Below are 23,105 nucleotides of genomic sequence, written 5' to 3'. Positions count from 1 at the left end.
CGCCTGAGAAAACAGCATAAAACTTCCACACCGCAGTTTAGTGAAATGAAAAACGATTTAGTAACAAAAGTTAGGCATGCAAGAAACAATTTTTTCAGTAAAACGCTATCAGAGTTTATTTTGAGTGACCCCCCAAAATTTTGGCGTCACGTAAGCCAAGATAATGAGGAGATTCATCAAATAAAATTATCAGTGAACCTGCAGAAATAGCAGTAATTTTCAGTTTGGTATTTCCAGGGGTTTTTTCCGAGCGGGATAAACATGAAAATCACAGTACCCCAACGGCTCCAGCGAAAGCTTTATTGATTACTCGCGAAGGTGTCATTACCATGTTACTTAATTTGAATGCAAAAAAGTCCACAGGCCCTGATGGTATTCCGAACGCTTTTCTTAGACGTTATGCTGAGCAGATTTCAGGGTTTCTGATATGTTCAACTTGTCGGTTGCTACAAGTGACATTCCAGCTGATTGGCGCATTGCACGTGTTACACATATTCATAAAAAGGGTGACCGACTTTCTGTAAATAATTATCGTCCTGTTTAAATTACAAGTACATGTTGTAAACTGTTGGAGCACACTATTGCATGTTACATTCAAGATTTTTTAGCAGACCATAATTTGCTGTCGTCATATCAGCATGGCTTCAGAAAAGCCATGTCTACAGTAACCCAGCTGGTTTCAACTGTGCATGATTTATCGAGTGTGCTTGATGTGTCTGGTCAGGTAGACATTCTGTTTTTAGATTTTTCAAAGGCCTTCGACAAAGTGCCTCGCGGTAAACTACTGTACAAATTAGGACGCCTTGGTCTTCTTTCTTTTATTGTTCAGTGGGTAAGTGCATACCTCCGCAATAGAAGCCAATTTGTAGAAATAAGAGGTTGTGCATCTGGTGTGCTTCCTGTTATTTCAGGCGTACCACAAGGAAGTGTTTTAGGGCCACTGTTGTTTCTTATCTATGTTAATGATTTAGTGGATGTGATCCCCGGTGAAGTATCTATAAGACTGTTTGCTGATTATTGTATTGTTTTCAAAGAAGTAACCTGTGCTAACGATCATATTTTGCTTCAGAACAGCATTCTAGCAATAGCAATAGCAAAGCTAAGTAGGTCCTTAGGGTGGCAACATGCAACTCGTGGCGAATGCACTTATCGGCGAAAGCAACCGAGTCTGAAAACAGTCATCGCCACCAGAAATCACACAGGAGAACTAATCATCAAGCTACTGATATGAACTGCAATTCCTTATCTATAAGGGCTGTGGAGGGGATGCTCACACAACTTTTTAAAGATGCGCGATTTTCACGGCTTAAATGATTTCTCGATTGGTTTTGTCATCGGACCTGCGGAGCACGTTCGTGTTACCTAGCTCAGGAGCACATTTTCAATCTTGGCAGTGAATGCCCAGATGGCCTGAGATTCGTTGCGTCACATTGTATTTGTGCTCGGACAATCACTCATTAAGGCATCTGCCGGTTTGGCCTACGTATACATGGCCGCAAGACAAGGAAATAGAATATACAACGCCCTGAGCAGAGGAAACGAACCGGTCGCGATGATTTATGGTGCATCCTGTGTGCTCACGACCCATTTGATTAACGCGCTTGTGGAGGCTTGACAAGCGATCCGGAGCTGAAAATAAAACACGTATTTCTACTCTTTTTCCTATCTTTCTTAAGTTGTGAGAGATCCCATGTGCGCAGGGAATGACTGCAATCTTATCCTTATCTGGTATTCTTATTTCTTTGACTCTCAACAAGGCCTCAGCCACTGAGGATAAGAGGTTCAGCGACTAACCGGCCTGCTGTAATCGGCGCGCCTGGGCTAAAGCTGTCTTCCAGTTTATGGTTGCAGGATTTCTTTAATGCATTGTTAAAGCATGAATTGATGATGCCGCGCTTAACTAGCTTCGAGTGCGCTGAGTCAAAAGGGAGAAGAGGTTTGTTGGCCCGAGGCTCAGACCCAGCAGGCGTGATTCTGGATAAAATATATTCCTAAATCTAAAAACCGTAAAAAGCCGTTCGTTGGTAATTCAAGAGTGACAATTAATGGGTTCAGCATGCTTGAAAATTTACCAAGAACTTTGGAAGCTTCGGAAGGCAGGGCGTGCTTCTCGCACGGTATTGAAATATACCTGCGCTTAAAAGACACGGACTGAAAGAAAGAGACACACACACAAAGCGCTGGACTTACAACTGAATTTTTATTCGGGAAACACTGCTGTTTATGCACACCAGCTGCTGATAAAAATGGAAGATGGTAACACCCGGATGATAAAAATTGACAACTGTCTCGTCACATGTCCAGTCCTACCTTCCCTTTTGTAAAAATGCCCTTTCCTTTGATAGTAGTGAAAGGGACGTGCTACTCACACATGCAACCCCACTGTCCGCTATGCTCATGGCTTCAATTATTTCACGCGCCGTTTGGTCACGGTTCCTGCTTATTATCTTCGTCTCGTTATAGGAAGGTACACATTTACACTCTTGACAATGAACAACCAAATTCCCATCGCCCTTCCGTTCCATGTTCTTCCGATGTTCACGGAGCCGCTCGTTCAAACATCGCCCCGTTTGGCCTACATATGCTTTGCCACATGTAAGCGGCAACCTGTACACCACACCTTCTGCGCATGCGACCATGGGGACTAGGTGTTTCTTTTTACACCCCTTAGCTTTTCTTTCTGGGTACGTTACTATTTTGCATAAGTTTTCCAATTTGTCCGGCGCTGAAAAAACGACCCTAGTTTTTACCTTAGAAGCAATTCTTTTAAGATTATGGGACACCCCATGAATGTACGGAATCACAACCGTTTTCTCCTTTTGTTTTGCTCCCTCCTTGCTAGGCACCGTACCCTTTTTGCCAAATTTCTTGAGCATGCTTTTTGCCACCGACACCAAAACCTGATCCGGATAACCTGCTTCCTTTAGCCTCACCACCTGCTGCTCAAAACTTTCTTTGACTAATTCCGGGCAAGATTTCTTCAACGCATTTTGAAAACATAACCTCACGATTGCCCTCTTCACTAATTTTGAATGTGCAGAGCTGAACGGACGCAAACCTTTGTTACCTCTAGGCTGGTACATCCAAAATGTCCCATCAGGCGCCAGTGACAGCTTGATATCGAGGAAGCGTATCGTGCCTTCGTTCATTTCTTCATATGTGATTATTAGTGGGTTAAGGGTTTTTCTAAAAACAGCAAGTAGCTCTTGCACAGCAGAGTCGTAAATACCGTCAAGGTGATTAAAGACCACTAAAAAGTCATCCACAAACCGGAACACTTTAACACCAACAACTTTGTTTTGATCTCGCAACAGGATAGCCAACTTTCTGTCACATTGGGCAAGGAAAATGTTACTTAGAACTGGCGCGATACACGACCCGATGCAAACTCCCTTCTTCTGCCGATAAACCATATCATTCCAAGTGACGCACGTGGCAGCCAAATAGAAGGACAACATTTCCAGAAAATTGCTCACGCACATTCCCGTTTCATTTTGGAATGCTACACTTCCAAACTGATCAATGCAATCAGCCACGCATTGAAGCAACTCCTGATGTGGCAAGGAATAATATAGATCCTTTATATCGAACGAGCACGCCATGAACCGACTGTCTTTGTGATTGTCCAGAAAAGTTATAATCTGTTGGGAATCCTTTACCAAAAACGGATCATCGATGCTCAGTAGGTTGAGCTTGCCTTTAAGAAATTCAGCAATTGATTTTTGCCATGTTCCCGACTCAGATACGATAACCCTTAGGGGACAACCAGAGGGAGTGGACGTTCTTTCAAGATGTAAGCCTGCGAAAACCAGTCTTCCAATAGGGCGGGTTATTTCAGTGCTGCGGGATGACTCTTTATGTTTACTTACTGCGGACAAGGACGGTGGTTTCGTTGTTTTAACGAAAGAGATGTTTGGTAAAAAAGCTTTGGAGGCTGTGAATTCAGTTTTTGAGAAACTTCCCCGTAATTCCTTACGCAGCTTGAAAGCAAAGGGGAGGAAACTGTGAAAAACTGGAATTAACTAGACTCGTTTCAAGTATAGACAAGAGTGAATGCAATAGTCTAAAATTTATGTTTACGGCTAAGACCCACAAGCCTGGTTGTCCCCTAAGGGTTATCGTATCTGAGTCGGGAACATGGCAAAAATCAATTCCTGAATTTCTTAAAGGCAAGCTCAACCTACTGAGCATCGATGATCCGTTTTTGGTAAAGGATTTCCAACAGATTATAACTTTTCTGGACAATCACAAAGACAGTCGGTTCATGGCGTGCTCGTTCGATATAAAGGATCTATATTATTCCTTGCCACATCAGGAGTTGCTTCAATGCGTGGCTGATTGCATTGATCAGTTTGGAAGTGTAGCATTCCAAAATGAAACGGGAATGTGCGTGAGCAATTTTCTGGAAATGTTGTCCTTCTATTTGGCTGCCACGTGCGTCACTTGGAATGATGTGGTTTATCGGCAGAAGAAGGGAGTTTGCATCGGGTCGTGTATCGCGCCAGTTCTAAGTAACATTTTCCTTGCCCAATGTGACAGAAAGTTGGCTATCCTGTTGCGAGATCAAAACAAAGTTGTTGGTGTTAAAGTGTTCCGGTTTGTGGATGACTTTTTAGTGGTCTTTAATCACCTTGACGGTATTTACGACTCTGCTGTGCAAGAGCTACTTGCTGTTTTTAGAGAAACCCTTAACCCACTAATAATCACATATGAAGAAATGAACGAAGGCACGATACGCTTCCTCGATATCAAGCTGTCACTGGCGCCTGATGGGACATTTTGGATGTACCAGCCTAGAGGTAACAAAGGTTTGCTTCCGTTCAGCTCTGCACATTCAAAATTAGTAAAGAGGGCAATCGTGAGGTTATGTTTTCAAAATGCGTTGAAGAAATCTTGCCCGGAATTAGTCAAAGAAAGTTTTGAGCAGCAGGTGGTGAGGCTAAAGGAAGCAGGTTATCCGGATCAGGTTTTGGTGTCGGTGGCAAAAAGCATGCTCAAGAAATTTGGCAAAAAGGGTACGGTGCCTAGCAAGGAGGGAGCAAAACAAAAGGAGAAAACGGTGGTGATTCCGTACATTCATGGGGTGTCCCATAATCTTAAAAGAATTGCTTCTAAGGTAAAAACTAGGGTCGTTTTTTCAGCGCCGGACAAATTGGAAAACTTATGCAAAATAGTAATGTACCCAGAAAGAAAAGCTAAGGGGTGTAAAAAGAAACACCAAGTCCCCATGGTCGCATGCGCAGAAGGTGTGGTGTACAGGTTGCCGCTTACATGTGGCAAAGCATATGTAGGCCAAACGGGGCGATGTTTGAACGAGCGGCTCCGTGAACATCGGAAGAACATGGAACGGAAGGGCGATGGGAATTTGGTTGTTCATTGTCAAGAGTGTAAATGTGTACCTTCCTATAACGAGATGAAGATAATAAGCAGGAACCGTGACCAAACGGCGCGTGAAATAATTGAAGCCATGAGCATAGCGGACAGTGGGGTTGCATGTGTGAGTAGCACGTCCCTTTCACTACTATCAAAGGAAAGGGCATTTTTACAAAAGGGAAGGTAGGACTGGACATGTGACGAGACAGTTGTCAATTTTTTATCATCAGGGTGTTACCATCTTCCATTTTTATCAGCTGCTGGTGTGCATAAAGAGCAGTGTTTCCCGAATAAAAATTCAGTTGTAAGTCCAGCGCTTTGTGTGTGTGTCTCTTTCTTTCAGTCCGTGTCTTTTAAGCGCAGGTATATTTCAATGTGGTAAACCAACTCGCCCAAGAAACCACTCTGCTCGCACGGTAACAACGCAAGGTAATCATCCACGAATCTAAAGATTATATTCACATTGCTGCCCTGAAGGGACCTGTTTAGCGCTCTGTCTTGCATGGCTAAGTAAAGATCACTGAGGATGTGTGCAATGGATGAACCGATACAAATGCCACTCTTTTGATTGAGAAGCGAACCGTTCCATTTCTCGAAGGTCGATCTCAAGTAGGTAGACAGTAGTTCAAGGAAGCCGGCAGTTGAGATGCAACTCGCATTCTGAAATTTTATAGCTCCATGCTGGTCTATACAGTCTTTGATGCCGTTGACCAAGTCGTCATGAGGGATGGCATAATATAAGTCCTTTATGCCGATAGAAAATCCTGTCAATGTTATTTCGGAGTTATCTTTCAGGAAGTCAGCCAGATGTCCCGTATTTTTTACCAAAAATGGGTCGTAAACTGTTAGTAACTAAAGTTGTCTTTGTAAAAATGATGCAACAGACTTCTGCCATGTCCCTGTCTTTGAAACAATGACACGGAATGGACGATCCACCTTATCGGTTCTTACCGAGAAAAACATATCCAAGCTGAAGTACTTGCTGCTTTCCATTGCAACACATAGCTTTCCTAAATTCAATCGTTCACACAGTTTCTTTGCTCTGTTCTTTACCTTCTTTAAGGACACATTGCTGCACTCAGTGAAGGATAAACCGATGGCTTCAAGGGGTTTTTTCCATGTAGAGTCTTTTTGGCATAACTGCAAAGCCTCCTTCCTTGTCCGCAAGGAGCAGGCAAAGCTTATTATCCTTGAGGTAGGTCACAGTCTTCCCCAGAGGCAGTTTCTTGCTAGCTGATCTTCGACGGTTCAAAACGACCGCGCTTTCGAAAACGCAGCGTTCCACCTCAGTTACCGGAGCCAGTCAGGAAACTTGCCTGACCAAGCCCAGAAGTTACAGAGCCGACCGCTTTCGCTCAACGGCGAACTTGGGACCGCGAGCCAGTACGTAGTGGACTTCTTTGGGAACACTATAAATGTTGCGGAGATGCTGTGGGTGAACGATATGGAAGGGTGAAATGCGTTATACTTCGCTATGAATTTCAAGAGGCTGGCTTCATCGCGGGGCCAAATGAAAAAGATATCGTCCAGGAAACGTTTATAAAGAAGTGGTTTCAAAGACTGAGTGTCAAGCAATTCTGTTTCCAGTGCGCCATGAATATGTTTGCGTAGGCCGGAGCCATCTTTGTTCCCATCGCAATGCCGTTGACCTGAAGATAGATGCAAAGTTATTGTAGTTCAGTACTAACCCAGGATTGTAGGAGTTTCCTCATCAAGATTAACGGTGCGATCTGTCCTCAGGTACGCACCCACTGTCGCGCGTAGGCCGTCTGGGTGGGGGATACTTGTATATAAAGATGTCACATCCATTTTAACTAAGAAACTTTGGTCGGGAATTTTCTGGTGAGATACCAGTCTGAGGAAGTGATTTGTGCCCTTAATTTAGGCCGGGATATTTGGTACAATGTCCTTCAAAAGGAAGTCCAGGACGCTAGTTATTTTATCGGTGAGTGTGTCGATACTTGACACTAGGAGATAGCCTGGACGGTTTGGTTTGTGCATTTTCGGGAGTAGGTAGAACCATCCAGTGACTGGTCTGACTGGAGTCATTGCTTTAAGGATTTTCCCGGATATCTTTTTATTTTGATGACGTGATTTTAACGTATTAATAATTTCGATTTCGAACTGCCCTGTGGGATCACTGGTGAGCTGCGTGTAAAAATGTTTATTTTTCGATTCCCAGAAACCTTCTGTTACGTATTCGGGCTTGTCCATAACAACAGCACCGCCTTTGGCCGCCGGATTGATGACGATGTCAGATCTGTAGTAGTAGCAACGGCCTCACGCGGTAGGAGCAGTACCAGCCGCCGATGAAGATGACGCCGAAGTTCCGCCGAATGGAGCTCGACTCTCGTGCCAGTTGCTCGAGCCTCTCTTCGGCACACCATCTTACATTCTAACACTCGGGCCAGTAAACCAATCACTTCTTTCATCGTGCCGGCCTCATACTTTTCGGGTGCAACAAACTGGTGACCCGGACGTCCGTTGGAACACCCGCTCTCACCATGGCCAACGCCGACGAAAGCGCCTCCGCCATGCCCGGTGACGGACCCTCCAGCGCCGTCCCTTCGCCTTCCCCCGTTCTTGACAGCCTATCCTCAGCTCTGGCTCGCTCAGGTCACCAGCCAGTTCACTATTAGCCGCATCACCAGCCAGGCGCAGAAGTTTCACCACGTCGCTGCGTCGTTAGCACCTGAGATTGCCGCCGAGGTCCGTGACCTCGTCATAACTCCGCCCGCCTCGGCCCCGTTCGACACGTTGGCTGCTGAGCTCATCAAGCGAACAGCCCCCTCGGAACATCGCCGCGTTCAGCAGCTCATCTCCTCTGAAGAAATGGGAGACCGCAAACCTACCCGGTTGCTGCGGCCGCTCCAGCAGCTCCTGGGCGAAAAGGCTGCTACTTCGACCAAGCTTTCCTGCGTGAGTTTCTCCTTCAGCGCTTGCCGCCGTCGGTCTGCATGGTGCTTGTGCCCACCCAGGGGTTGTGCTTGGAGAAGCTTGCTGAGCTGGCGGACTCCGTCATGGAACTTTCCTACTCCGGAAAATCTCTCTACGCAGTCTCGCAGCCTCCCACGCCGTCATCATCTCTTGCCTCCTGTGTGGACCTTCAGACCCTCCGTGACGACTTCCAAGCCCAGATCACCTGACTCTCAGACCAAATCGCCGCACTGTCGACTTCCCACTCTCGCTCGCCTTCCGGTTGCCAGACTTCACCTCCCCGACGCAGTGCTACCCCACCTCTTCAAGGCAGCGAGTGCTAGTATCACCGCACCTTTGGTGAAGCAGCGCGTCTGTGTACCCCTCCCTGTCGCTTCCAGGGAAAATTCCCACGACACCACTAGAAGCGGCAAGTGGTGTCACCCCCAGATACCAGCCGCTTATTCTTTATTCCCGGCCATAACTTGGGCCTCCGTTTTCTCGTCGACACCGGTGCCGATGTGAGCGTCCTGCCCTGCAGCTTTACATCATCTTCTCGCCGTACTGTCCCATCGCTACAAGCCGCAACTCACCTCCATCGCTACGTACGGCGAACATGCTCTTACACTCAGTTTGGGCCTCCGACGTGTGTTCCGATGGGTTTTCCTCGTCGCAGAAGTACGCTACCCAATCCTAGGAGCTGATTTCCTGCGTCACTACAATCTGCTGGTCAACATGCACAGCAAGTGTCTCGTGGGCGCCGTGACGAACCTGTCTGTTCAGGGCCTCCGTCTTTGTGAGGCCGCTGCTACTGCTACAGATCGCTGATTTAAAGAGTCGAGGGCTCGCGGTTCCTCGGATGAGAGTTTGTTCGGGACTTTTTTATTTTCATTTTGAATATGAGGCTAGGATATCCTTTTCAACGGCAGGGATGTACGTATCTAAATGTTTGTCTCTGTGTTCGTTTGGAGTCCATGATTGGTTTGATGTCCCGCGCATGTTAATTTCAAGGTTGCTTTCGCTTTTTCGGAAGTACTCGCGAAGACGTAGATTCCTTGCACAGTTATCAAGATCCTTATATAATTGGGATTCATTCAATTTTCCGCTTGTGGGGCAGAAAGTTAAACCCTTGGAGAGCAACTTTCGTTCCGAAGGAGAGAGTGGATGGCTGGTTACGTTCACAACGTTGTTAGCCTCGATGGAAGACCGGCTAGCATTAGGTTGCTCAGGACCTAGTGTGCTTTTAGTAGGAGGCGGAATTGGTGAACGGGGTGCCGGGGTCACACCATCTCGCCGGGGTTTGCTAAGTTTCTGCATATTTGTGTCTTTTTTCCTTCCGTTCTTCGAATTATTTTACCTGAGTTATTTCTGCCGGCGTAAAGTCCGGTTCACGACGTAAGCACTGTTCGACATGCTCGAATTAGAGAGCTTTTTGTTGGCTGTGCTTTATAACTAGGTCCACAAGACGTTATGAACTGTCTTGTAGAATCTGTTTCCATTGCGCGTCCTCATCTGCGTTAAGGGTTGTCGTCGCCGGGGTGAGGTGCAGCCTCAAACCTTTTGGTATGGTGTCCGATTCTGAATAGCTGGATAGGGTGGTCACTTGGGATTCATATCTAATTCGTTTTTCGATGGTTTTCCGGATCTTTAGAACAGACGGTAAGTGAGATTCTGGGGAGCGGGCCGCACCTGTGGCGGCAGCGAGTCAGTCGCTGCGCTGCGTTGGGTACTGGCGTGCCGCCTCGGTCTAGACCTGTATTTATATGTAGCGGAGGCGTGGCGGTACGGGGGGTTTCTCGGCCTCTTGCGATCTCAGACTAGCCAATGATGGCGTGGTTCTTGTGCCGCTGCCTCCCTGAGTAGTCGCCATCGGTTGTCCACGGAAGCTCCATCTCGTAGAGCGGGGTCTGGCCCCGAGGGTGCGTTTCAGGTGTTCGCACAGGATAGCCACGGCCTCGAAGCTCAAATGATGTCCATCGGCCGCGAGTACACTGCATGATGACAACTCTTCAAGTGCGTGATTAAGATAAACCACGTCCCTGCCAAGCCACCGTCGGTGGCACAGTCGTCGCACCTGTTTCGCAGAGGCTTACGCCTGAGTGTGAAACCAGAGGATGAACCTTCTTAGTAAGGTGGAAAGTTGGGCGAGTTGAATCTTATTCATGATGAAGTTTAGCGCCAAAAACGAGGACAAAGAAGGAGTGAAGACTCGTGTTGTGTCTTCACTCCTTCTTTGTCCTCGTTTTTGGCGCTAAACTTCATCATGATGAACCTTCTGTTGGCTCCTCAGCTTCGGCGGTTCAGGGCGCGTGGAAAAGGAAGACTCAGGCAAAGTTTCAACGAGAGGCGCTCACGGACGAAGGACATGTGGGGATGAATCACAGACACAAGTTTTTGCCGGGTCTTCGCAGATATATTTGGCAGGACCAGCTCAGCCAGGCGGGAACGAGAGCGTGCCGCCGGCATTAGTTGAGCAGCCACAAAATCCAGTCTACGCGTGCTTGGCTGGCGTGCTGGGGCTGTCTTCGTCTTCTGCGGCTGGACCACAATGACACGCTATAGCCTTCCCCCCTCCCCCTTCTAGCGATGAAGCCACGAGCGAGGTGTGAATGGAGAATAGCCGACACTGTCAGCGCGAATCGTAAGCGGCGAGGACAGACACGGTCGGGAGGGGATGCAGCTGCACAGTTGGTGTTGACGTCGGAGTCAAGGTGGGCAGGTTTAAGGCGGTTAGCGGAGATCGTGTTCTCCCGGCCATTTATCAGCAGGAGAAGGTGCTTAGGAGCACGCCGGAGCACTTGGTACGGGCCATCGTATGGTGGCCGTAAGGGTGGGCTTACGGCGTCGTGGCGAAGAAAGACGTGAGTGCACCGCTGAAGGTCGGAGGGCAGGGGTGACGTGGGCATGACGAGAATCCTGAGGCTGACGTTGTGGACCGACAGTGCTCATAGCTCTACGTAGACGGTAGGCGTAATCTGAGATGTCAGTAGGCGTGGGTGGCGAGGGCTAGAAGAATTCTCTAGAGATACGGAGAGTAGTGCCAAACGTTAGCTCTGGTGCACAGGTCGAAGAGTCACGGCGATGTGCGGTGCAGAGACCAAGCAGGACGAAGGGTAGGCGCTCAATCTACATAGAAGGAAAAGCGGACGCCGTAAGTGAAGTTTCAACTGCCTGTGAAAAAGCTCAGTGATACCGCTGGAAATCGGGTGGTAAGAGGTCGTCTTGGAGTGATTGACGCCGAGGAGCCGAGATAGGTTGGCAAATAATGTGGAGTCAAACTGACGACCGCGATCAGTCGTAATGATGGAAGGGACACCGTAGCGGCTTATCCAGAGTGTGACGAGTGCTCTTGCGATCGACTCCGCCATTATGTCCAGAAGGGGCATCGCTTCAGGCCATCTCGTGAACCTGTCAGTGCAGGTTAACAAGTAGCGGTGGCTCCCGCATGGGGACCGAAAATATCGACGTGCAGGTGGCTGAAGCGGGCGTCCGGGGACGGGAAGGTGCAAGCGGAGTCGCTGTGTGTCGATGCACTTTGCTTTGCTGACAGCTGAGGCACGTGCGCGACCAGCGTCGAACGTCGACGTTGATGCGAGGCCACACATAGCGAGCCGCGACGAGGCGCTGTGTTGCGCGGATGCCAGGATGGGCCAAAGAATGGAGGGCATCAAAGTGGATTCCTCGGTATGGTGGAGGCACGCAAGGGCGAGGGCGACAGGTCGACGTAACACAAACGAAGGGAACGGCGCTGTCAGGGACCAAGACACCCTCCAGCACCAGAGAGGAGTCGCGCGTGCGAAACCGTTGCAGCTGGGCATCGGCTCACTGAGCATTGATATCGGCACGAGAAAGAGCGTCGGCAACCACGTTCGACCTGTCGCTGACGGGACGAATGTCGCAGAAAAATTCAGAAATGTAAGCGAGCTGGCTGATTTCACGCAGAGTATAGGAGGTACAGCTGGATGCCAGCGCGAACGGCGGAGGTTTGTGGTCAGTAAGGATATGAAAGGTGCAACCCTCGATAAAATTGCGCAAGTGCTTCACGGCGGAATATATTACTAGCACCACTCAGCCGAAGGTGATGTAGCGGCGCTCAGAGGGTGCACGCTTCTTGCAAAAGAAGGTGATTGGCTGCCAAACACCAGCGACAAGTTGTTGCAAGACCGGGCCGACAGCGGTGCCCGACACGTCAATCATGACGGACGTGGGTGCACATTTGGGATGAATCAGGGGCGTCGCGCCGGCAATGGCGGATTTAATGCTGCTGAATTCGCGGTCAGCGGTATCGCTCCAAGCATCAAGAGTGGTCTGGTTGCTATGGTCCCAGAGACGGACGTGGAGAGGCTTCAGTATTGCGGCGCAGCGAGGAATGAATCGCAGAGAATAGTTGACGAGGCCAATAAATTCACGCACTTGGTGGGAGGTGGTGGGCCGGGGAAACTGACTGATTGCGGTGACATTGGCCGGTAACGGGTAAACGCCATGGGCGTTGACGCGATGGCCGAGAAAGCCCAACTGTGAACGCAGAACTCATTTTTCGGTGCGTTGACCACAAGGCCGAAGCACTTGACGCAGGTGGAGCTTGTGGGCCTCTGCCGCGGGGCTGAAGTGGAAAATGTTATCAAGATAGGCAAAGGAGAACATCAAACCGCGCAGGACTTGTTCAACAATGAGCTGAAAATTCTGGGCATCATTGCGAAGACCATAAGGCATCTTCAGATATTCTAACATCCCAAAATCCGCAATAATGGCAGTCTTCGGGATACCCGTGGGCTCCTCAGGAATCTGGCGATATGCCTTCACAAGGTCTACCTTGCTGAAGAGGATAAGGAGGAAGTGAAGGAAAGGCAGGGAGGTTAACCTGGAGAATAATCGGTTTGCTGCCCTACACGAGAGGAAAGGGGTGAGGGGATAAAAAAATGAAAGAGAAAGAAGAAGCAGAAAATTGAAGCCGTTATTGAGAGCCCGGTATTCGCCGCACGGGCGCTAGTCGCAGGTCTTTTAGAGTGCAGCTCTTTGGCACCCGTTCCTGCGTTTCGCGGCGTCGCCGTTGTCCCTCGTCACCAGCCACGCAGCCGGGGCAGCGCGCTGCTCTGTGCGGGCTCCTGGCGGCATCTCCCGTTCGCCCAAGCCAAACCGACACAAGCCTCCTGCGTCCCTTTGCAGTTTGGAGGTGGCAGCCGATGGATTTAGTGTCCGTGCTCCCGAGAGGCTTCCTTGGATAGCCTGCCTACGACGTTTCGAGTCGCCGTCGGCGGCTCTTGGCTACGCTTTTTCTACTGCTGCTGCCAGTTCTCGGGGCGGCTGACTGGAGTCCATAGGTGTCTTCCTGGTTCCTACCCGCTCCTTACGACCTGGCTCTTCGACGCAACGCTAGAGACGCATCTCAGTTCATCAGCCCGCGTCCTTCCTGCCAGCAAGGCATTCCCGCTTCACCTAGGACGCTCCATATCTGGTGAACTCTTTTTAATCTGCAGTGTTGTACGCGTCTTGAGTGTGTGTTTTAGAGTGCAGCTCTTAGGCGCCCATTTCTGCGTTTCGCGGTGTCGCCGTTGTCCGCTGTAACCAGATGAGAATAAAAGCGCAACCTCCTCCCCTCAATCAGCAAGAAACGAACAAAAATATAGGCGCCGCGCGGATGGCCTTCGCCGGCGCGCGTCGTAAAACGGGGGAGCAGGAACCCCAGAAGACTCACTGTGTGTCTGCCCCCTCTCCCACCGCTCGCCGAAGTGGCGCGCTGGGGGATTCCCGTCGATTGCTCTGGACTGTCCGAGTCATTTCTACGGGATGTTGACGGAGAGGGCGTAGCCTTGCGTGCGCTAAGAGATGCCTTCCACCTCTTCACTCGCGCGACGACGGCGGCGCCACGACAGAAAGTTCCGGATGCTCCTGGAAGCCACTCCCGGTCTTTGAACAATGAGGACGCGCGCCCAGCGCGAGAAGGAGACTGCACAGCCAACACTGTGAGCATGTGCACGCCTGCCTGGGTGCGAAGAACAGACAGACGTGGAGCGAGCCTATATAAAAAGTGCGTTGACCGCCCGAGCCGCCGTTTAAGCTTGAGTGAACAAATTGTGTTTTGTTTGCTCGCCTCTCTCTCTTGTGTTAGTGCACTTTAAGTGCAATCATTTTTTGTATTGTAATCTCTTTCAAGTATAACTTTCCTGTCAGTGGAGTGTTTCTTGAAGAAGGAATACGTCTTAAAAATAAAAGCTGTCTCTAATTGCACACACATGTCATGCCCCCATTACCCTCACGACAACACTCGACGCAGTGCTCGCGCACGTTTCCGACGAAGACAACCTCGACGTCGCCGCCTACCTTCATCGCGCCGAGGAAGCCCGAAGACTCGTGCGGCTTGGCGTTAAGGGCCAGCAGCACACCGACGCCCGGCGCTACAATCTGTGCCGACGATACATGCGTTACTAAGCCAGGTGATCGTGTTTGGTTTGGTTTGGTTTATTGAGGTTTAACTTCCCAAAACGACTCAGGCAATGCGGACGCCGTAGTGAAGGACTCCAGGAAATTCGGCCACCTGGGGTTCTTTAACATGCACTGGCATCGCGCAGCACACGGGCCTCTAGAATTTCGCCTCCATCGAAATTCAGCCGCCGCGGCGGAGATCGAACCCGCGTCTTTCGGGCCAGCAGCCGAGCACCACTGAGCCACCGCGGCGGGGCTGATCGTGTTTGGATATGGACGCCTATTCGCCGCCGTGGATTGAGTGAAAAGCTGCTGCGACGCTACTTTGGCCCGTACAGGGTTCTCCACCGCATCGCTGACCTAGATTATGACGTCAACCCCGACGGCTGAACATCTCAGCGACGACGCACACGCCGGGAAGTCGTACATGTCGTATGCCTTAAACCCTGTTATAAACGCTAAAGGGCTCGAAGTTTGCCTTCTCCGTGTTTATTTTCATTTTAAAGCATCGAGGCGATGCTTCTTTGAGAGGGGACTAATGTCATGTATCATTGTTATGTCCGTTTGTTCGCTCCCAACGCCGCAGGAACGGGGCGTTATCATTTGTGTTCGTGACGCGAGAAGCGACCCGACTAATCGCGATTAATCACAGCCATGAAGAACTGCATCTACGTTTTTCCTGATTACTGTAGTTGATGTTGACCTGTTATCTCGAACTTTCCTTGCCGGCTTTAAATTGAGCGATGCAGCGAGCGGCGGGCATTTGTAGTTCGACGATTCATGCGCACCTTTGTTGCTTACGGCGCTGCCGTGCTGGTTAGTTCTTTTGCGGGCGCAAGTCAGCCTAAATAAAGAGCTTCCTCTACAGCCTTGTTGCGGTCTACATGACCGCTGGACTGCCGTCACTAGAACGTGACAATAAGAATGAGTAGGAGCGCATATGGCAGGTTCTCTCAGATCATGAATGACAGTTTACCAATATCCCTCAAGTGAAAAGTATACAACAGCTGTATCTTACCGGTACTCACCGATGGGGCAGAAACGTGGAGGCTGACAAAGAGGGTTCAGCTTAAGTTAGGGACGTAGGGACAACGCAGCGAGCTATGGAAAGAAAAATGATGGGTTAACGTTAAGAGATCGCAAGCGGGCGTAGTGGGTGAGGGAACAAACGTGGATTGATGACATCCTAGTTGAAGTCAAGAGGAAGAAATGGGCTAGGGCAGGGCATGTAATGCGAAGGCAAGATAACCGGTGGTCCGTAAGGGTAACGGAGTGGATTCGAAGAGAAGCCAAACGTAGCAGGGGGTGGCAGAAAGATAGGTTGGCGCATGAGGTTAAGACGTTTGCGGGGATACGGTGGCCGCAACTGGGAAATGACAGGGTTAATTGGAAAGGCATGAGAGAGGCCTTTTTCCTGCTGCGGGAGTAGTCAGGCTGATAATGATGATGATGATGATGATAGGTTGAGTTGGATTGGGTTAGGTTAAGTTGGGTTAGGCTGGGTTGGGTTGTATTGGGTTGGGTCCCCAGCGACTACGAAGGAACTGACCAAGGCGGCGGTCAGACCTTTGATGCCGCTGACGGTGCTAAGAATATCTGGCTCCGGACAGCTCGCCATTGGAAACTGAACCTGGCAACGTTTAACGCTAGAACCTTATCCAGTGAGGCTAGCTTAACAGTGCTGTTGGAGGAATTAGCAGGTATAAAATGAGATGTCACAAAATTCGGCGCATTTTTGAAACAAAGAAAGAAAAACACCGCCGCGCACACGGCGTCTCGCCGGCGCGAGCCGAACGGGGGAGAAGCAAAACCCCCGCTGAGCGCGTGGCTCTCTCTCCCCTCCACCACCGCTCACCGACACGGCGTGCGCCGAGGGAATGAGTCATCCATGCCGAAGATTTCTCTCGAACATCCGAGTCGCTTCTACTGCTGACCGGGGGAAAAGGGCGTAGCCTTGCGTGCACTAAGACACGTCCCCCTCGCCCGTCGGCGGCGGCGCCTCGCCAGAACTAGCCCGAACCTTCGCGAAACGCCTCCCTACTGTGATCAATGGGGCGCGCGGCCGGTGAGAAGAGGGAAGAGAGACAGCACTGCCGAATGCTGAGTGTATCTGCCTGCCTACTCTGGCGCGTAGAACAAACAGATGTGGAAGCAAGCCCATAAAAGAAGGCGTTGACCGCTATCAGATTAGTCCGGACCGCCGTTTAAGCTTCATCGAAGAGGGCGCCCGTTCGACCCCCGGGAAAACACCACTCGGCCAGCATCGGACCAACGAGGCAACATTCGCCAGTCTGCGGGACGGCGTCGTCGTGGAACTCTGGTCGTCGGACTGTCGCAGTGCCCGGTGAACAAATTGTGTTTTGTTTGTTTACCTCTCTCTCTTGTGTTAGTGTACTTTAGGTGCATATTGCCTTTGTATTGTATTCGCTCTCGAGTTTAACTTTGCACGAGTTGCATTGTTTTGTTAATCACTTTGTATGTGCTTGTACTAGTGATTGTGAAATCCTCTGTATCGTCTCATTGCTGTATAAACTTTGTTTTGTTTGTGAACCTTTGGCTCCGACCCATTCTCTGGCTTGCGACCGGCGTAAGCTGGGCACCAAACGACCAAAAACCTCTTGTCACTTGGTAGCTGGTCTGCGCTGAGTTTGCCACGTTGAGTCGAGGGCATCTCCTTTGAGTCCGAGACCGCTACGCCCACACGCTCTAAGGGTGTCTGGGAACTTCACGCGTAAAAGTGCGGGAAGTCTGGGTGACATATATTCTGGCGTCCGCGACAGGACTTTTGGTGTTTGTAAGCGCAGAGAACGGAGAAAGAGTCCGAAGGAGTTTACGAAGATGTCGTAAACGAGTGGTAGCAGCGGAGCGATACTGTGAGGTGCCGCGCCGAAGCGGTTAGTGAGGTTCACCGTGGAGAGGTATTCGTTGCCTTGAGTACAAAGTTCGGTCTCCAAATATGAATTTAAAGGAGCTTGTAGAGGCCGGCACCCAGTTGTAAGTTCAGCGCTGTGTGTGTCTGGTCTCCTTCTTGGTCTGTGTGTGTTTGCGCTGTTGAACCATCGCTATGAACCCAGATGGGGTTGTCCGGAGCCGGACTGCGTAAATGGGTGTACCAGGAAAGAGAGAGGGCGGGAGAAGAAGCCGAAAAGGAGAGAGAGAATTGAAAAAGAAAGACAGAAGACTCGACCAGAAGCCGAGAAACAAAAAGAGAGAGAATTTGAACGCGAAATGAAGCTACTTGCCGCGAAGCTGGAACTGCAACATGGTTCGAATCACTCAGCTGTATTTCACAGCACTAGAGAGGAAGGTAGCAGCCTGCGTACAGATGCCAGCAGTTTGCTTGCAAGATTTGATGAAAAAAGAGACGATCTCGACGCATTCCTTAAGCGATTCGAAGGGATCGCGGTGAGCCAGAATTGGTCGGACAGTGAACGCGCTACCGTTCTTAGCACGTGTTTGAGCGGCGAAGGACTAGGTGTATTCGGGCGACTGTCTTCTGAAGATGCAGCCAGTTATAGCAAGGTAAAGGCCGCTCTGCTGAAACGATTCCCACTAACCACCGAGGGATTTCGGGAAAAATTCCCAACAGGAAAGCCCACAGACGGCGAAACGGCAACACAATATGTGGCGCGATTACGCCACTATTTCGATCGGTGGACAGAACTGGTTTGGTTTGGTTTATGGGGTTTAACGTCCCAAAGCGACTGAGGGTATGAGAGACGCCGTAGTGGAGGGCTCCGGAAATATCGACCACCTGGTGTTCTTTAACGTACACTGACATCGCACAGTACACGGGGCCTCTAGAATTTCTCCTCCAAAGAAATTCCAGCCGCCGCGGCCGGGATCGAACCCGCGTCTTTCGGGTCAGCAGCTGAGCACCATAACCGCTGAGCCACCGCGGCGGCCGGTGGACAGAACTATTTATTTATTTATTTATTTATACAGAATACCCCTAAAGGCCCTCGAGAGGGTATTACATAGGGGGGGGGGGGGGCACAGGCAATTGAACAGAATAAAAAAAAACACAAATATAAAAAAAACAACAAAAGCACAAATAAGACACACTGGATGAAATAAGTAAGCAAAAGAATCAAAAGAATGGCAGCGCGGCAAAGAACGAAGATTACTGCATTATTAAAATTATACAAACAGAACACTAATACAATGAATCTTTTTAGTAACAAACCCTGCAAAAAAGGAAGCCATGAACAAATAAAGTAACAATGTATGCGAAGAGTTAAGCAGTAGTTATTGAAGATATAAGTTTAAAATATTTATCAGGATCAGTGGTGGTTGCGATATGTGAAGGCAGAGTGTTCCAGTCAGATATTGTGCGTGGTAAGAATGAATGCGCATAGATAAATGCCCTGCACGTGAAACGTCTAACTTTAAAGGGATGATCGCGGCGGTCAAAAATCGAAGTAGGCAAAGAAAAAAAGTCGTTATGAAGTGATGGATGATGATAAAGTTTATGAAAAAGTGACAGTCGTGCAATTTTACGGCGGAGACATAAATCCTGGAGACCTGCGCGTTTCTTTAAGGCTGTGACGCTGGTGTTACGTGAATAATCGGAGTAAATAAAACGAACGGCGCGGTTCTGCAATGATTCAATGTTATTTATTAGGTAAGATTGGTAAGGGTCCCAAATAGCCGAGGCATATTCAATTTTAGGTCGAATTAGAGTGGTATAGGCATGAGCACGGAGGTGAGGAGGAGCATGCTTTAGGTTATGTTTTAAGAGACCTAATGACCGATTAGCAGATGCAAGCATAAGGTTAATATGGTGGTTCCATGCTAAGTCTGAATGAAGGTGAAGTCCTAAGTACTTATACGTGGTGACTAGCTCGAGTGAGCTATTATTTAAGGAGTATGCTGTTTGAATTCGAGACATTCGGTTAGTAAAAGACATCAATTTAGTTTTTGAATGATTAAGTTGCATAAGCCAGGTTGAGCACCATGCTGTTACTGAATCCAGGTCAGATTGAAGGGATTGGCAATCGGTGTTAGAATAAATTTTGCGATAAATTACACAATCATCAGCAAAAAGTCTGATATGGGAAGAAATGGAATCCGGTAAATCGTTGATAAATATTAGGAAAAGTAAGGGGCCAAGCACACTTCCTTGTGGGACGCCAGAGTGTACTTGGCTGAAAGACGAATTGTGGTTATTGACAGTTGTAAATTGAGACCTGGAAAACAGAAAATCTTTAACCCATGCAATGACAAGAGGGTGAATATTAAGCAGTGCTAGTTTCATTAATAACCGGTTGTGAGGTACTCTGTCGAAAGCTTTAGAAAAATCAAGAAATATGGAGTCTACTTGAATGCCAGCATCAATCGATGAATGTATGTCTTGAATGAATCCGGCAAGTTGCGTTTCGCAAGAGTAGCCTTTACGGAACCCATGTTGATATTTAAAGATAATGTTATGTTCTTCAAGATAGTTAATTACCTGCGAGTGAATTACGTGTTCAAGAAGTTTGCAAACAGTGCTAGTTAATGAAATGGGTCGGTAATTTAGTGGTGAGGAACGATCGCCAGACTTGAAAATTGGCACAACTTTAGCTAGCCGCCGCGGTGGCTAAGTGGCTATGGTGCTCGGCTGCTGACCCAAAAGACGCGGGTTCGATCCCGGCCGCGGCGGCTAGCATTTCTTTGGAGGAGAAATTATTGAGGCCCGTGTACTGTGCGATGTCAGTGCACGTTAAAGAACCCCAGGTGGTCGAAATTTCCGGAGCCCTTCACTACGGCGTCTCTCATAGCCTTAGTCGCTTTGGGACGTTAAACCCCACAAAACCAAACCAAACAACTTTAGCTAGGCGCCAGTCCAGCGGAATCACGCCTGATGATAGAGATTGTGAAAAAATAGCGGACAAGATGCGATGAATACCATCAGATGAATTTTTGAGTATTTTGTTATTAAAGCCAAGGTGATCTGATGCTGATGTTGTTTTAAGCTTCCCTAGTAAGGATAAGATACCGGTCTCACTGATAAATATTTCGGACATTGATGTATTAGAAGTGCTGACAGAAACAGGAGGTAGAGGGAGATCTTCACGGGTAAAAACGGATGTGAATGCGTTATTGAAAAGTTCGGCGCATTCGGCCACTGGAACACTGCTGCCTTCCGCGTTAGTAAGAGTAATGTCAGGATGATTAGCGGGGTTTATTATCTGCCAGAACTTCCGTGGATTGTTTGTTAGCATTGCCGGTAGATCGTGTGTGAAGAAGTGCCTACGTGCAGATATCAACTCAGACTGATATTCCTTATCACATAATTTGTACCGTTGCCAAGATTCGGAGTGTCTGTTCTTGTCGGCTTGTCTGTAAAGGCGCTTTTTCTTGTTATTAAGGCGACGTAGATGCCTATTAAACCAAGGTGCTGTGTTAGTGCAGGGGATACTGATGACGGGTATGAATCTGTCAATGAGAGTAGCAAGTTTCACGCTGAACAGGTTCCAGTTCGTTTCCACGGAGCGTGACGAAAAATCGTGAAGAAAATGATCAGCAAAGACTGACAACTGAGCGTTTATTTCGCCGAAGTTTGCTCGGTTGTAGCACCTTATTTGTTTAGTACGAGTTACCTTTTTATGGGGCACAAAATTCAGGTTACCCGTGATTATGGAATGGTCGGAAAGGCCTTCTAAGAGCGCAATGTTGGAGCAAAGGTAAGGATCACTTGTCAAGATAAGATCGAGAATATTGGCTGTAGTGGCGGAACGACGCGTAGGTTCAGAAATAAGTTGTTGCAAAGAGAAATCGAGACAGGACTGGAGGAAAGCCTGAGCTTCGGGATCATTGGCAGGAGCTGTTAAAGACGACCAGTTAATAGCCGGAAAGTTAAAGTCACCAAGTAAAAGTAAGCTTGAATTCGGAAAACGACAAGTAAGATCGCTTAGTAAATTAGAAAACTGACTTGCGAATGAAGAATTCATGTCCGGAGGGCGGTAAATGACGCCAATGATGGCGACCGTGGGACCACAACTCAACCGAACCCATACCGATTCTATGTACGACGTGACCTCGATAGGCACAGCAGTGAGCACTTTACTGACAGCCAGAAGGACACCGCCACCTCTACGGCCCGTGCGGTCACAACGAAATATGTTGAATTCGGAGTCACAGGCGAAAATGACATCATCAGGAACCATGTCATTTAACCAAGTCTCGGTAAGCGCGATGACCGAGGAGCAGCATGAATCAATTAAAGAAGAAAGAGCTACGTTTTTAGAAAGAACACTCCTTATGTTAGTGTACAGAAAACTGACATCGTAATTGGAGCAACGCTGCGCGTTTGGCCGCCCGGGTGGTTTGCCAGCCACTTTACGAGAACTGGAAGGGATGCGTCAGGCAAGGGACACGCGCACTGCGCTACTGGTTTGATCATCCCAGAAATACGAGATAACATTGATAAGCAGTTTATCAAAAGACAAACGGACCTTGTCACCTTCTTTTTTTACTGATTTGGCATACTTCCATAGTTGGCTGCGTTTCTCACGAACCGTTTTCGAGTAATCTCGCGAAATGCTGAAATCGGTATTTTTGAGTTTATAGCCCTTACTCATAAGCGTTTCGACTTCTTTTTCGTTGAACAGCTTTGCAATAATGGGTCTCTTTTTTTCGTGAGAAAAACGGCCTATGCGGTGAGCACGGGCTAAGGAAGACAACGTGATACCAAGTTTGCTAGAACAGAATTCGTTCACAAGACGCTCAGAGTCTTCCCAAGTTTCAGACTCATCAGTGTCCTGAACACCATAAAAAAGAATGTTAGACCGGCGGGAACGATTTTCCAGGTCGTCAAGTTTTACTTGAATGTTGGATACATCGTGTGTACAACTCGTGGCAGATACTGTGGTAGGCACTGACTGTTTTTTAAGTTCCAGTTCCTGCACACGGGTAGCTAAAGACAGTAAGTCACTTTGAAGAACTGGAATAGACTCGATTTTAAGTTCAAGTTCATGCACACGATCGTTTAAAGACTTCATTTCATTTTGCAAGCCAATATGAATTGTAAGAATCTTGTTAACACTTTCGAGGATATTCGTGTGGTTCATCTCAAGCCTTTGAACAGTTTCATATACCAGTTCGAGCTTTTCTTCTTGGCCCTTCGTCATAGGGCCTGGGTTTGTTTCAACGTCCCCACCCAGGACCAAAATGCGCCAAATGTACACTGCCGCCGAGCGGAAACGTTTCAGAATATGGGGTGGCCACGACACTGCTACAAGACAGACATCATCATCACGGTAACAAGAACACTCGTAATAACCAACCTGGAACAGCAGGAACGGTGAGTGGCGAGGCATTTCGTGAGCAGTGCCGTGGCCCAAGGGGGCGGTGAAATCCGAGTGCTTTATGTAGGTGTCCTCGTCAGCTGATAATGTAGCATGTTGCCA

Source organism: Amblyomma mixtum, chromosome 5, assembly GCF_055824585.1.
Source record: "Amblyomma mixtum isolate Tamu chromosome 5, ASM5582458v1, whole genome shotgun sequence".
Lineage (NCBI taxonomy): Eukaryota > Metazoa > Arthropoda > Arachnida > Ixodida > Ixodidae > Amblyomma > Amblyomma mixtum.
Note: the sequence above shows the minus strand (reverse complement) of the source record.